This window comes from Cibotium barometz, chromosome 22, assembly GCF_041138505.1.
Source record: "Cibotium barometz isolate CiBa-2024 chromosome 22, ASM4113850v1, whole genome shotgun sequence".
Classification (NCBI taxonomy): domain Eukaryota; kingdom Viridiplantae; phylum Streptophyta; class Polypodiopsida; order Cyatheales; family Cibotiaceae; genus Cibotium; species Cibotium barometz.
The window spans coordinates 15,280,627-15,296,141 of record NC_141067.1 but is presented as its reverse complement, the minus strand read 5'-3'; the positions used below and the strand labels follow the sequence as shown (position 1 = coordinate 15,296,141).

The 15,515-nt window shown below is 38.7% G+C and overlaps 1 pseudogene; it reads right to left on the bottom strand.

Moving 5' to 3' along the window:
• The window catches only part of LOC147626320 (ent-kaurene synthase CPS/KS, chloroplastic-like), a 40,426-nt pseudogene extending 31,524 nt beyond the window's left edge, over nucleotides 1-8,902 (bottom strand).
• Nucleotides 8,903-15,515: the final 6,613 nt, after the last annotated feature.

Sequence of the window (15,515 nt, the reverse complement as noted above, 5' to 3'; positions counted from 1 at the left end):
GCATAAAAATAAATTTTGATGAAAGTAACACTTTTATAATCAAAATATTCCCAATATGCATCTTTCTATGCATAGAAATTAATTCTAATGAAAATAACACTTTTATAATAAAAATATTTCTAATATGCCTTTTTCTATGCATGGAATAAAAATAACACTTTTAGAATACACAAGCGGTGGGGATTACTCTTTTGAATAATAAAAAGATAAAACTTATTTCACCAAATTTAAGAAAATTTTGCCATAACCTCCTTTGTATGGCTAACCATTTTTTAAAATTTTCACTCTAAAATTTACTAGAAATTATCCAAGATGATTTAAATCATTCTAATCTAATCAATTTCCACTTTATTAAGAGTAAACAATATGAAAAGTTTAATTCCATCAATTTGATTACACATCTAGGATAAAGAAAGGCTGAATTCAATAATGAAGAGAAGGGGGAAATCCTTTCCAGCAAGTCATAACATCCATTTTCATTTTAAAGAAAGCAAAAATCAGAAAACCATAAAATAGAATAAGAAAAAGTAGAATTTCTAACTTACTAGGAGTTTTGTGAGATTTCCTTTGGCTTGATGGTTTGAGGGATCTACTCTTGTTTGCAAACAACAAGAGTGGCCACCAATTCTTTTGAAGAAGAAATGGTCAAAAACAAATGAATTATCAATGAATTCACTGTTTTTGGCTCTGGGGAGGAGTAGAGTAGCAGTGCATAAAACACTACTAACCATTTACAAAGGGGGAGGCTTCATTTATAGGAAAAAGTGAGCCTCTAACCAAGCAAACTGATTCTAGAATTTTCGAGATTAGTTTGGTCAATTTTTGACCATTTTTAGGTCAGTTTAGCTTACTTTTTGGATCTAGTTGAAGCACGAGAGAGGAGGGATGAAAATATCTCATTATTTGTGAGTTTAAAACTCAACCACACATGTGAATTAGGTGCCTCCTTAATGAGGGGAATTCCCCACACTAAAGTGTCAAAAATGCATCATTTCTTCTAAATATCTCTTCTTTTTTAACTAATAACCTTGTCCTTAGTCAACTCTTCATGTTATGTGAGCATTTACACATTTTTGGGGGATTTTCTTTTATTCTTCCATTTATCTCCTCCCTACATTTGGATCAATCTAATTGGTCCATAGGAACCTTAATTCAAAAATTTTAAAAAATCTAGACCCTTAGGCTAAGGTCCTTTTTACTTGATTTCAATTTATTCCAATTGCACATTGGAAATTTCTTTTTGAATATCTATTTCAGGGGAAACCATTTTAGACACTAGGAGGATTTTTATATCTAAAAATATCTCAATTTTGAATTACCTCCCTCTAGATATTTTCTCTCTCTAGGCCAAAGTAGGGTAAAACAAGATCTTTCTTTTATTTCAGAGAGGGGAATAATTATAAGATCAGAAGGGGAGGTTCTTACACCTGCACACCTCAAAAGCCGGAGGGAGGAATCTTACAGGCATCATTATCATACCGTATCCGATGGTGGTGAAACTTTGCGCGCGGGTCCATAGGGCTACTACCCCTCCGCTTTAAAATTTTCACCACCATTGGACGATGGATAGCGGGTTTGGGTGGGGCATCATTGTTATACAGTGTCGATGGTGGTGACACTTTTCACAGCAGCGAGTCCATGGGATTGCTATCCCTCCACTCGCAAAGTTTCACCACCATCACATACCAAATGGCGGGACGATGTGTTGCAACCTGCTATTTTTTTGCATGGTGCCCAAGGGGTCCCCTATGCAATGAATAGTGAGTTTGGGTGGGGCATCATTATCATACGATGTCCGATGGTGGTGAAACTTTTCAAGCGTGTCCATGGGACTGCTACCTCTCCACTTGGAAAGTTTCACCACCACCCGAAGTGGGAGGGTCTGGTACCACCCGCTATTTTTTCCACAGTGTCCAAGGGGTCCCCTATGCAAAAAATAGCGGGTTTGGGTGGGGCATCATTATCATACGGTTCCCAATGGTGGTGAATCTTTGCGAGCAAGTCAATGGGGATCCTACCCCTCTGATCGAAAAGTTTCACCACCATCGGACGTCGAGGGGCAAGATGTTGTGTTGCCACACCCGCTATTTTTTCAGATAGTGTCCAAGGGTTTCCCTATGTAATAAATAGCGGGTTTGGGTGGGGCACCATTATCATACGGTGCTTAGTGGTGGTGAAACTTTGCAAGCACATCCATGGGGTTGCCACATGCTATTTTTCGCATAGTGCCCAAGGGGTTCCGAATGCAAAAAATAGCAAGTTTGGGTTGGGCATCATTATCATATGGTATTCCATGGTGGTAAAACTTTGCAAGTGGTTCCAGAGGGCTCCTACCTCTCCTCTTGCATAGGTTCACCACCATCAAATGATTTCGAATGGGCGGAACGGTGTGTTGCAACTTGCTATTTTTTGCATAGTGCCCAAAGGGTCTACTATGCAAACAATAGTGGGTTTGGGTGGCGCATCATTATCATATGGTGTTCGATGGTGGTGAAACTCTGTGATTGGGTCCATGTGGCACCTACATATCTTTCCATAAATTTTCACTAAACGATCAGACCCTGGATGGGTAGGACGCAATGTTGTCACGCACCCAAGGGGTCCCCTATGCAAAAAATAGCAGGTTTGGGTGGGGTATCATTATCATACAATGTCCGATGGTAGTAAAATTTTTCAAGCAAGTCCGTGGGACTCCTATCCCTCTGCTCATAAAGTTCCACCACCATCATACGTCGAATGGGTTGGACACCACCCGCAATCTTTTCGCATAGTGCCCAGGGGTCCCCTGTGCAAAAATACCAAGTTTGGGTGGGGCATCATTATCATATGGTGTCTGATGGTATTGAAACTTTGCTAGTGGGTCCATAGGGATATTACCCCTCCTCTTGCAAAGTTTTACCACAATCAGATGTCGGATGGGTGGGACAGTGTGTTGCCACACCTGCTTTTTCTGCATAGTGCCCATAGGGTCCCCTATGCAAAAAATAGCAAGTTTGGGTGGGGCATCGTTGTCATATAGTGTTAGTTTGTGGTGAAACTTTGCGAGCGGGTCCATGGGGCTACTACCCCTCCACTTGTAAATTTTCACCACCATAGGACACCTGATGGGCGGGATGGTGTGTTGCTGCCCACTATTTTTTTGCATAGTGCCCAAGGGGTCCCCTATGCAAGAAATAGCGAGTTTGGGTGGGGCATCATTTTTATACGATATCCGATAACTTTGGGAGTAGGTCCATGGGGCTCCTACCTCTCCATTCATAAAGTTTCACCAGGATCGGACACCAGATGGGCGGGACGGTGTGTTGCCACCACCAGCTATTTTTCGCATAATGCCCAAAGGGGTTCCCTGTGCAAAAAATAGTGGGTTTGGGTGGGGCATCATTATCATACGATGTTTGATGGTGGAACCACTTTGCAACTGGGTCCATGGGGGCTCCTACCCCTCCACTCGCAAAGTTTCACCACTATCAGACACCGGATATACCTGTCCACTGGCTTCACTTGCATTATTAGAGACATCGCCCTGCATGCCTATTCTACGACTTCATCCCTGATATTCTCGTATTCGGCTCCATTAGAGTTGTACAAGCTCTTCTTTAGCATTTCATCTAGGCGCATCTTGTCAAAGGCATGTGTATGTATTTTTACTGGTGGTGGGAGCTGTAGGGTCTCACGTATCAAATCCTCTATGATTAACACTTGCTCCATGGTGCCATCTGCTTTAGTCACTGTCCCCCTCTTGGTGGATTTGTCGTACGTCTTTATATACTTTGCACATAGTTATGTGTCTATGTTTTGGGGGAGAATCTATGCCATCCACCCGAGCCACCTTCTCCAGCTTGTCTTTAACTTTTGCATCTTGTAGAATCTGGAGGCACTTCGAGCTATGGTATTGTAAAGCCACCTTTCCATGCACCGTGTGGATTTATTTGTTGATTATAGCGCCATGGAATCCTTGGGCATATTGACCCAGGGAGCTCATCTTCGAGCATCATGTTGGTCTTTTCTTTTGGCTCACTAGGGATCTCGTTGCACTGGCTTGTGTGACCACGGGGGTCTCTTTTCGAGTCGGATGTTGCTGAGGTCGACATTTATACATGGAGAAAAAGATCAGCTGGTGGGGCATATGCCATGCCTTGTTTTTGTCGCTTTTTCTCTTTTTCTCTTTTTCTCTTTTTCTCTTTTTTTCCTTTTTCTTTTTTCTTTTTTGATGGTAACAAGGTTAATTGTGATGGGAAGTGTTAGTGGTGTAAGCAATTAACGGGGTATATAAGTTGTGATATGACGGGTCCAATTCTCATGATTGGGTGAAGTACCGTGAAAGTGCAGGTGTTAAGGCCATGGAAGTGTAGGCCGTGAAGGGTAATCGCATTGAGAATTAGTTTCGTGAGTTGGAATTCTGTGAGTTTTAGTTACATGAGATGGGATAAACCCATGAAGGTTAATTCCGTGAGTTTGCAGGTTTTTGGCTATTGTCGTGATCTAGTAGGTTTTTGCCTCCAACTGTGATTTAGCAAGTATTTTGGCTGTGAATCATTTAGGTTTGGTTTTTGATAAATTTGATGAATGCATGATTTGATTGAATCGTAGAGCAGGGTTCATGCAGCAAGGATGATCACAAGGGGAAATTGATGGGGTTATGACATTGTTTTGACAATCAAAGACATTGTTTGACAAGCAAAGACATTGCTCAACAAAGGCATTCAATGATTACAAATTAATGATTTGAACACATGAAAGAAAAGAAAACACAAAGGAAAGCCCCAATCTCCCACCTCAACTTGTATGTGTCGATTTGTACTCGAAGAATTGAGGAGGAAGGCGACGCAAGGAAGGGCTTGATTGTTGCATTGTGCACATGATTTGCAAAATGACAAAAAAGGAAGGAATTTCAATTTTATGGCATAGCCGTTGGACTAGGCGATTGCCTTAATGAAGAATGCCACATGTCTTCCTACGATTGGTCCAAAAAAGTAACCGTTTCACGGCGTGAAGCATTTTGGACCAGTTCATGGGTGTGAAGCTTTTAAGACCAGTTCACGGCGTGAACCTTTTTGACCATATGTGTGCAAGATTGATACCCTATATTTCTCTTCATGCTCAGACACTCAACCATGCATTCAAAGAAGTGAATGATACCCAGTTTTACCTTGTATCCATTTTGTGACTAATGGATACCTTCATCTTTTTATTGCCATGGAAACCAAGGTGGTACTTTGGCACTTCTGGGGTAGGTATTGTTTCCTCTGGGTTTTGTATTTTGGTAGCTTTTTATGATTGACATTATTAGGCTCAATCACAACCGATGATCCTGGAAGACACTTGACCATGCTAAGCATGCTCTCCTGAGCTTGCTTTTTGCATTCCACATATGTCATATGATCATGATTTTCAATTTGGGGTGGTTGGGTGGGTTCTAGTTTCTTGATTGGTCTATTAAGTGCACTTAGTGAGACGAATCAGAACTTGTTTCATCCTCACTATAAGTGATGTACTAGAACTTGTTTTATCTTCTGACTTTCTTTGGATCATCAGGTTTTCTTTATGTTCGCCCATGCGACGAGATCAAATTCTCTTTTGGGCTTTTGTATCCTGTGTCACACATATGGGTTTTGTGGTTTGTGTGGTGGCCTTTGAGGTGGATGCTTCTGCATCATGTGTAGCTTTTGGCTCTTTTGAGTTTATGTCCTTCACATGCTCCTTTTCCCTATCCTTTAATTCAACTTTAGTTTCGATAGTTTGTTGTCCCTTGTTTTTCTTGGGTTTAGAAGGTTTTGTTCTAAATGTAGTGCTTCTTTACAACATTGATTGAATGTTTTTGGGTTGGATACAATGATCAAGTTGTGTAAGCTGTTATTCTTTAAGCCCATCATGAAACATCTCTTCAATTGAGAATCGTTTAATTTTTCCCATGACTCACATCATGAGTCCAAGAGTTTTATCCAAAGGATATAGTCTAATGGTTTCGTTTGGTTTACACACTTAATTGAATAGAGTTCATTTGCTGCACTCCACCAATCACCTTGTCTTGAAAAACCATGGATAAAGGCTATTTTCAAGGTTTTGAAGTTGGTCTTGATCACCGGCATCAATGTGATGAACCATTGACTAGCCTTGCCCTCTAAGCATAGGTTCAACGCATGTACCTTGGTGGGGAAATTTGGATTTCCAAAGGCTTCACATCTCTGTTCAAACATTTGAATGAATTGAACAGGATCAGTTGTTGTGTTGTATTTGCCCATAATTGTGGAAATCTGTATGGTCGTATTTTTGTATGAGTCACTAAGACCGTATATGAGTGCTTTTGTGGGTAGACTCATTGATTCATTGGGAAACCCCCCTTCTTAGACTAGTCAGTATATCTAAGGTGTGGGCATCCAAGGGTTGGTTCCTATAAGATTGGTTGAAATGTTAGGTAAAGGACCAAATCGTGGCGGGATTGAAGTGACAAGGAGCGTAAAACCCGATGACATGCTTGTTGTAGGCATGGCCAATGGTATTGGGAGTTATAGTAGGGGCATAGATCTTAATGGCTCGAAGATGTCAGCCATTGGGTTTAGTGAGGGTGTCAGCCCAAGTAGTCCCTCTATCGTTACCATGCTTGATGCTGTTAATTTCTCCTTAATGAGAAAGCACGTGTTTTTTTTTTGCTTTTTATATTTTCTCACAACCCATTACAGCCTCAAGAGGCCTGGCATACTCCTCGTTGGGTCAAACGAGTGTCTATTTGGGGCCCTAATTAGCTTAGACGCTACATGCACCTGAACGACCTGAGATATTTTTCTGGGAAAAGTGCATACTAATAACTTCCCAGATGAAAGAGGAGGTCCTAAAACCTATTTTCCATCACTGTCTCAAGATGAAAAAAACTTCTGGGAAATTTTTCCTTGTTTCACAGCACGTTTTTCAGGGTGTTCCAAAAGGAATTAGAAAAAAGTATGTGTGAGAGAGTCACAGTATTTTTGGAATACAACTTTGTCTCTCTGAGTCGTTCATGACTATCGTTTAAACCCTCATAAAGTAGCTCAAATCTGGTCCACAGTCGTTTTTGTGCTGTTTTTTGTAATTTTTTGAGCTTTTTGTGTTGTTTTTTGCCTCAATTTGTGGGTCGAATTTTGAGGCTGATAGTTGGAAGCCAAAACGATCAATTTTGACTTCGGATGGCCAAGACCGAATTTGAAGAGCACAATGTTAGCTTTTCAATGAGCACTAGAGCGCCTTCATCAGATTCACGGTTTAAGAGATACGAGCCTGCAAACAGGGGTGTTTTTGTTAATGTTTAATGTTCATTTAACTTAACAAAAATATAAAGCACTCCATTTACACTCATTTTAAAGATTTGAAACTATTATAATAAGTAAGAGTATATGATATAAAGAAAATATACCTTTTGATATTCTTTTCGAGGTCTACCCTAGTTTTTATCACCATGGGTGAATCGTAAGGAAGATCTACACCCTAGATCTCTTGCAGCATCCAATATTATAGGAAAGACGACCTCAAATCCAATATGATGTAAAGAAAATATACCTTTTGATATTCTTTTCGAGGTCTACCCTAGCTTTTATCACTATGGGGGGTGAATCGTAAGGAAGATCTAGGCCTAGATCTCTTGCTATTATAGCTCACCCTAGCCCCCCAACAAGAGAATACCTGGTGAACTGCAACTGTCATGCGGATCTTTCCAATGGCCAAGCTCATAACCATTGAGGTCTCGAAGCTCTTCAACTCCTTGAGAAGCAATTCCATCGTGCCTCCCGCAAGCATTGTCACACTGCTGCATTGTACTACTGGTACTTGTCCCTCCTCTCACCTCACTCCACTCACACACACTCACTAGCATGCATTATGGAGAGAGATTAGCAAGAGCAAGAATCAATTGCACAATGGGAGAGTATGTTGTATTATGAGAGATATTCACTTATGCAAATGGCCATAAGTGTTCACACTCACTTAAACTGTGGTCGGTTGGGCACTTTAGGCTTATAAGAGGGCTAATGCAATTACAATTACTACTCTCATAATATATCCATAAAGTACATCACTTGGGACTTCATCCTACATGCTGCCACACGCTCTTGATGCGAGAATCGCCCTAAGTATTCCATTAGACCATTACGGGCTCTTGTCCAAGCTGTAGCTCTGGACACCATTACTTTATATCTTGAATGCATGACCCTTTGGTGTATCTCCCTTGACTCCTTGATGTAAGATAATGGTGGTAGTTCTTGTTAACCCTAGGAATGGGTTAACACTTGCAGCATCCAATATGGCAAGAAAGATGACCTCAAATCCAATGGGCATTTGATCCTCCACATTTGCTTCTGTTTTGGTTAAATGTTTATATACGTACTCCACACCTTAAGAACACAAGTAGCAAAGGACCTTCAATAAAGCATGTCTTAACATGAAGTAGCATTAGAAGAGGGCATATGAAAATAAAATCATGGCAAGAAAATAAAAATAATTACTATAATCTTGGGTAACATTAGTAAAGGGCTGAGCAACTTGATAATTATAAATCATGTAGCATGTTAGTTTTGACATATATGGTATTTGATTATATAGTGATCTCATAACTCATAAATCTTGTGATGCTAAAAACTTACCTCTTTGGATGTTATCATGGCCCATGTTCCATGTTTTCAAAGCCACTAAGAAGCAAGCAAGTGTGCTAAAACTTTCTATCATACTAGGTAAGGAAGAGTTCTTTATATCCCCAAGAACCATCAAGAAGTTGGTTTTTGATAATCCAATCGAGTTTCTTTGGGAATTGAGGAAACCTTGAATCATTCAAGGAAGGCACCAAGGCAGCCCAAGCAGTGTCATATGCAAAAACAGATATCTCCCCAAGGCTCATTGAGCAAAACATCCCTTTAATTGTGTCAATCCATTCTTACATCTCCTCTCCACTATGTTGTGCCACCTATGTTTTGTCAAATAAGGGATTAAAAAATCCAAATTCCTCATCATGAAGATATAGTAGGCATATTATAAAAATCCGTTAACTCAATATAAAAGAAGCACCTATGTTTTTTCTTTAGTCCACTTATACATATAATAGCAAAATTGGTGAAGTAAACACCCTAACAATGGAATCGACCAAAGAACAAAAAGCATTTAAGGGTTTCACCCCACCATGACAAATTGGTCTAAAGAAAGAAAAAGTACTCAAGTGGAATGTCTTTTAATGTGGAAAAAATAAGCTCGTCAACTCCTTTACTTTTAGATTAATTTGAAACATCATAAACATTATAGATGATAGAAGGTTGCATAAAAGGTTTTCTTCTAGCACTAAAAAAGCTACTAATTACAATAGCAAGTCAATGATCAAGTTTGGAGCATCTACGATTGATCACAATATCAAAAATTGAATGATCACATAATAAGTATCTTTTTAAGATCATCTTCAACATGAGCTAGAATATTGTCTTCAACTTCCTTGTAATACAATGAGGTTGTAGTGGCACTGCTAGCTGCTATAGCACACAAAAAAATAGATAAATGTCGAGCCAATGATCAAGAAGGTTAACTAGAATAGTTGTAATATAAGTTTTATTGGTTGATATGTAAGTTTTTCTTAACTAATGAATTATTAGTTTTATTGGGTTGAATTGTAATATAGCTCGCTTAAAATATATTATAAATTGAGGGAAAATAAAAGACAATAATATTGTTTTATCAGATTATCTTCGATCCATTGCTAAACTCACAATATTATTGTTGATTGGTTAATGTCTAAAAGGCATTTGGTGTCAATAAAAAGTAATTTTTAGAAATATGCAAATGTCTACAAGACATTTGGTGTTAATAAAAATGAATTTGTAGAAATAATATACAAATGAAAATATAATTGTTGGTGATCAACATTATCACACTTTGAAACCCATTGGTTGCTTGGTGCAATATGTTGTAAATGATATATATGTGGTGGTGTGTGTACATGTTTCGAGGCCCACTTGCACCTTCAAATTTTCCTATGTACAGGTTTCAAGGTACACTTGCATATGTGCCTTTAGTTAATTCGCGATTTTTAAAATTTATGAATAGAAAGAGAAACCAACCATCCTTTGGTGTATTTTGCACTGGGTGAAATTTGAGGGAAAAAACCCATAAAATTTATAGGGTTTTAGTTATAGAAACGGGTTATTAATGAGCTTTTGAATAGGGAAAACCGATTGTACTCCAACTTGTGTTTTTTCTCATTGGCTTGGGTTTTTTTTTCCCTAGCATTAGTTCAGCCCACCTCATTATTTGGAGGAGTTTGTTTATAGGACAACATGCTACCAAAGTCAAAGGGACCATGTTGGAATTTCAATCATTTTTTTGAAACTTTTAACAGAGCTAGAATGTGAAGGTTGCAAATTGCATTGCATTCGAGGTGGGACTTATCTAAATAAACACTGTCCTTTGAAAGAAAGGCATAATTTTGGGAGAGAAATAGTGTTGTATATGTCCTTTTCCAAAACATATAATGTTAAAATAAGCCTTTCAAAGGAAGTCTTCGGGTTTCAGATTCTAAAGTGTCCCCATCTAAAATTTTGATTGTTCTTAACATGTAAACTATTGCGTGACGATGACCGAGAACATTCAAGTTTGAATGGGAGGAAAAGCCATGCATGAATGAAGCATCACATAGAAAGCTTCTCAACATTACATTTCCAAGGGTGTTTTTTATTTCCAAAATAAGGGCTCGATTTTCAAGAATGTACCTTCTAAAAAAGGCCTTGCACTGTATTGCTTTCTAAATGGAAAAAAACTCAAATAATTTCATGAATTTAAAGAATACTATTAAAATTTCTAATTATAATTATAAATTTGAGAGATTTCGGCTTGACCATCAAATTTTCCTTGTTTTTTTTTAAGCTTCCACCAGGTTATGAGCCTTCTACTTTAGAAGATGTCGGTATTCAATATTTGGGTAAGAGAGTTGCCTTTTATCTTAGAAGGTGTAGGCTAAACATTTGGGTGAGAGCCTACTATCTTAGAATCAAAATCTGGGTATGCACCTTTGTCCAAAATCAAGGGAATGTCCAGAGTTATAGTGACATAAAAGAAAGGTCTTGATTTCAAAATAGTATGAATATTTTAGCTACCCCTAGAATTTGTGGTACAAGTGTTCAAAGGCGTAGACTATTTGACCACACTACCTAGACCTGTATCGTTTTACACGTGTTGTGTTTACTTTGCCTACACTTATATTCTTCTACATATCTTGTGCATGTGCAAATGGTCCTACCATTTTGACCATTTTGATATATTTGTGGTACAAGTGTTCAAAGGCGTAGACTATTTGACCACACTACCTAGACCTTTATCGTTTTACATGTGTTGTGTTTACTTTTCCTACACTTATATTCTTCTACATATCTTGTGCATGTGCAAATGGTCCTACCATTTTGACCATTTTGATACCAATCAATCCATGGTAGAGACTCATGGACAAAAAAAGGATAGGAATTAAAAAAAAGCATAATTCCTTTACCAAAATGAAGACAAGGCCGTGCATTGAAGAAGTGATTTAAAGGCAATGTAAACTAATCTAAAACATTGATGTTCGTCATATTTTTAAAATATTTTGAGATAAGATAATTAAAGAAAAAAACAAGTTTAATACTACATTTTTTAATTTTTTAGATAAAGTAATTTAAATAGTATTTAAAAATGTCATAGCAATAAGAAAGTATTTAATAAATAGCAATGATGACCAAAATGTCATGGGCTCTCAAAATAAGGTGTAACACTAGGACATTGTTCTAAAGAGTTGGAGATTTGATAAAGAAATTCTATGAGATGAAATCACCATAGAATAAAAGCTTGAGAACACACAAAAACAAAAAGCACAAGAACAAGACACAAGCATTAGGTACAATATTCCCCTAGTGTGAGTGTCTCCATCTTGATGTCGGTATTTAAATCATGTATTGCCGAAGTGTACCATTGGAGCTAATAAATAATAGCTTCATCCTCCAAAATTGGGTCTATGCTTTTATAAATACTAGCCTTTGTGCATTACGTTTGGACCTACCATGTGTATATAAAATATGTCATCGTTACCGCTACAAATATAATGCCTGTGCTAAAGCCAAAATAAGATGTAAATCAAAACTATTATAGACCTAAATACTCCATAAAAAGCCTTGACATTAGTGCAATGCGAGAGGGCGCAACCCTTGAGCTAAAGCCCGCGGTCTTTCTGCTCGATAACATAAATCTTCCTTACAATTTATTCAGGGTCCCATTATAATTAAATATTATCTAATTGACAGTTACCATCTAGTGTCGCTGGCTGGGGCTCGATCCATTCAGCAAACAACTAGTTTCAGTTATAGATATACAGCCATTTTGTTAGCACTAGTGCCGTAGTTGAACACGAGCATTGAAATTGTGATTAATTAGTTGCAAGTTCGTCAGCTGGAGTTATTCAAGGTATAAATATATATATTCGATAATAGAGACATCGATCTCTGCACCTTACGAGTAAATCAGCTGAGAAATCAGCTGGAGTTACTCGAGAGACTGTGGGCAGCTGCATGGAGGATGCGATGATCAGCTTATTTCCATGTAGAGGGCTTGCGAAGCCATGGCCGTTTCTTCTTTCAAGGTTTTATTGAAGGGTTTCTCGATGACAAAGTAACAAGAAAGAGGGAGAGAAGCCATGGCCGTTTCTTCTTTCAAATGACTTCCCTTTAGCGGCCTAGGATCTTGTGGCGCTCACCATGTTAATATTGAGGTGGATTTGAGGAGAATGTGAGTGCATACCTAAGAGAGGTGTGAGCTATAGGAGATGAAAGATTGAACAGGATATTGTAACCATATTTGGTAGTGATGTGTGTAAACACACTAGGACAGCGGGGGTACGTTTTCTCTCTTTATGAGGTTTTTTCTCCCATGCTAGTATACACCCATCTTTGTGTATACTTATCTTCTTTGTATAACACACATTCATTATCTTTTTATCATCTCATTTTGTACTCTCTTGCGCTTCTCCAATGTGTGTGCATTCTTGCAACCCTATTTCCAACATTTGGTATTAGAGCATACGCTCCTTCTCCCCAAAATAGTCAAGCATTTTGCTACACCTAGGTTATATAAAGACACAAAGGAAGGTCCACTCAAAAAGATAGAAACTTCCAATATCACGCCTGACCCCCACGTGAATACTGAAACATACCAGCAACAAAAGTCATAAAAATATGCATAAAATGGGAGGTCACTATCCACATCCATTCTAGGCATTTCTAGCACGCAATGTAGTAGACAATTCTACTTTGGACAAATCTGCTTGGTGGATGAGCTGATGCAACACCTCATGAAGTCCCAGCACCTTGATTAACACATAGTAAATGTGTTTTCATGGCATATACAATTTCTTCCCAGCCTCCCTTTGCATGAAATCCTCACATGAGCACCGTGGATATTCAGATATGGTGATTGAATATGTCAACTCTTTTGATGTAGATCCTTCTATCTTAAGGAAAAATACATGGCACTCCCTCTCAACAGCTATATTTTCCCTCACCACTTCAGCTACCATCATTTTTTCTCCATCGATTCTCTCATGGAACTACTTGCTCAACTTTGATCTCTACCGCACAAGCTTGTCGTCCCTTCTTGTTGGTCTCTCTTGACTTGGTGTGGAGGCATTTCCCTACCAATTTCTCCTTGTACAACAAGCTCCCCATCACCCTCCAAAATAAATCCCGTGTTTTTCAAGTTATCTCTCTCCTCTGTCACCATTGCACCCTAAAAAATTAGCCAAATTCTCGGTGCAGCTCCACGAAAAGCAATGATGGAATCGTGCAAGGTCAAAGTATGCATGACATTGACATTGCAAGACCAAATTTATTGCCATGTTTTACCATTGGGATGCTTCCTCCTTCCTTTAAAACATGGTGCAGGCATGTCAGAAGTTGCACTCTTGCCAAGCTTATTGATGAATTTTCCACATCTACTATTGGTTGATTGCAGGCAACTAAAACACATGACCTCACTCCTTGGTTCTGTCCCACAGATAGCCAAGTTTATTTCGTGGACAATACTCTCCTTGCATATTTTTAGATGCTCATCTTGCACTTGTCTTGGTTTTCTTTGTCCCCCATCCACCCTTTTTACTATGAATGTTGAGTATTCTTGTCTATGACTATCTGTTTTGGAAGTATTACTCTAGGATCCATACCACCTCTCTTCCTCCTCACACTTCTCTTCTCCACATGAGGCTCATACATCTCAGGTGAATGTATCCTACCTCAGATATCATTGAATGTGTCAAGTCAACCAACTTCTTATCAAAAGTACTTCCACCCTTCCCCGCCATGAATCTTTTCTTTAGCTTCTCCAATGGTGGTCTAGTACCAAGATGTTTGGTAGACATGAATGCCTTGTAGTGTGCACTCTGCAGGACTTTCATTTCTAGATCCACACTACAGGCCTCATAAAGTGATATGTACTTGGAGTACCCATGTTTAACCCTCATGCTTGAATGTTTTGTTTCAGACAAGTTCATAGTTGGAGAACAAATCCCATATCCTCATGGTGCTCAAGGAGTGTAGCTCCCCATTGAGAAACCGGAACATCCCACCAATCGAACTATTCAAGTAATCCTGGAAGTTCCCCATCCTTTACATTTCAAGGGTCGAGAATGACAAAATAGATTCTTTCCATTTCTCTACTTCTATTGCAGAGCCTCTTGTCCTTCACTTTCTACATAGAAATTTATGTTGCTCCAGGTGTTGCTCTTTGACACATCTCTTAGCATGTGCGACCGTATTCATCTCCTAGTGAAATGAACATGTCCTTTCTTTTCCTTCCATCACATTTTTAGGCCCTCTATTGTAAACTGTTCTAATGGCCAACCAATTTGCTTGTGCTACATCTGCCACCCATGAAGCCCCTGAAGAACTGGGAAAAAGAGAATCCATTTTTGAGCATCACCTCATTCAACATTCTCCATCAAAACAAACTTATCTTCAACTTGAAATTCACCAATGGTAATTATGAGAAATTCCTTGATATGTGGGTCATACACATGTGCACCCATGGTATTCCATCCTTTCACCCTGTGTACATGATCAAAATGGATCCATTGCTCTCCAAAACTTCCACCTGGTGTTATCCTATTTATAAGATCCACCCCATATCCACGTCCAATAGTTGACATCTTAAAAATATGAGGCTTACTGTTATCTGCAAGTTGATTAGGAAACAAGATACTAATATAGAAAAATGGGTACATGCACTTCCTTTTCAGTGAACAAGATTGCATCAAGTCCAACATCCACCTTACCATATTAGGGAGTTTGAGAAAATCCCAATTCCCATTTTGCGAGATTAAAAAAGGGGGGCATGGTGAACCCTTTCAAGATTTTGTTAAAACCCCCTCGTGACATATCATTGGAAAGCTCTTGAAGAGTAGATTCTAAATCCACAGTCTCCAACAAATTTGGAATTGGTATGCTCAAGATACACCAAAAAGTAGACTGAAACCCAAACTCCAAAAGTAATGGGATTTTCCC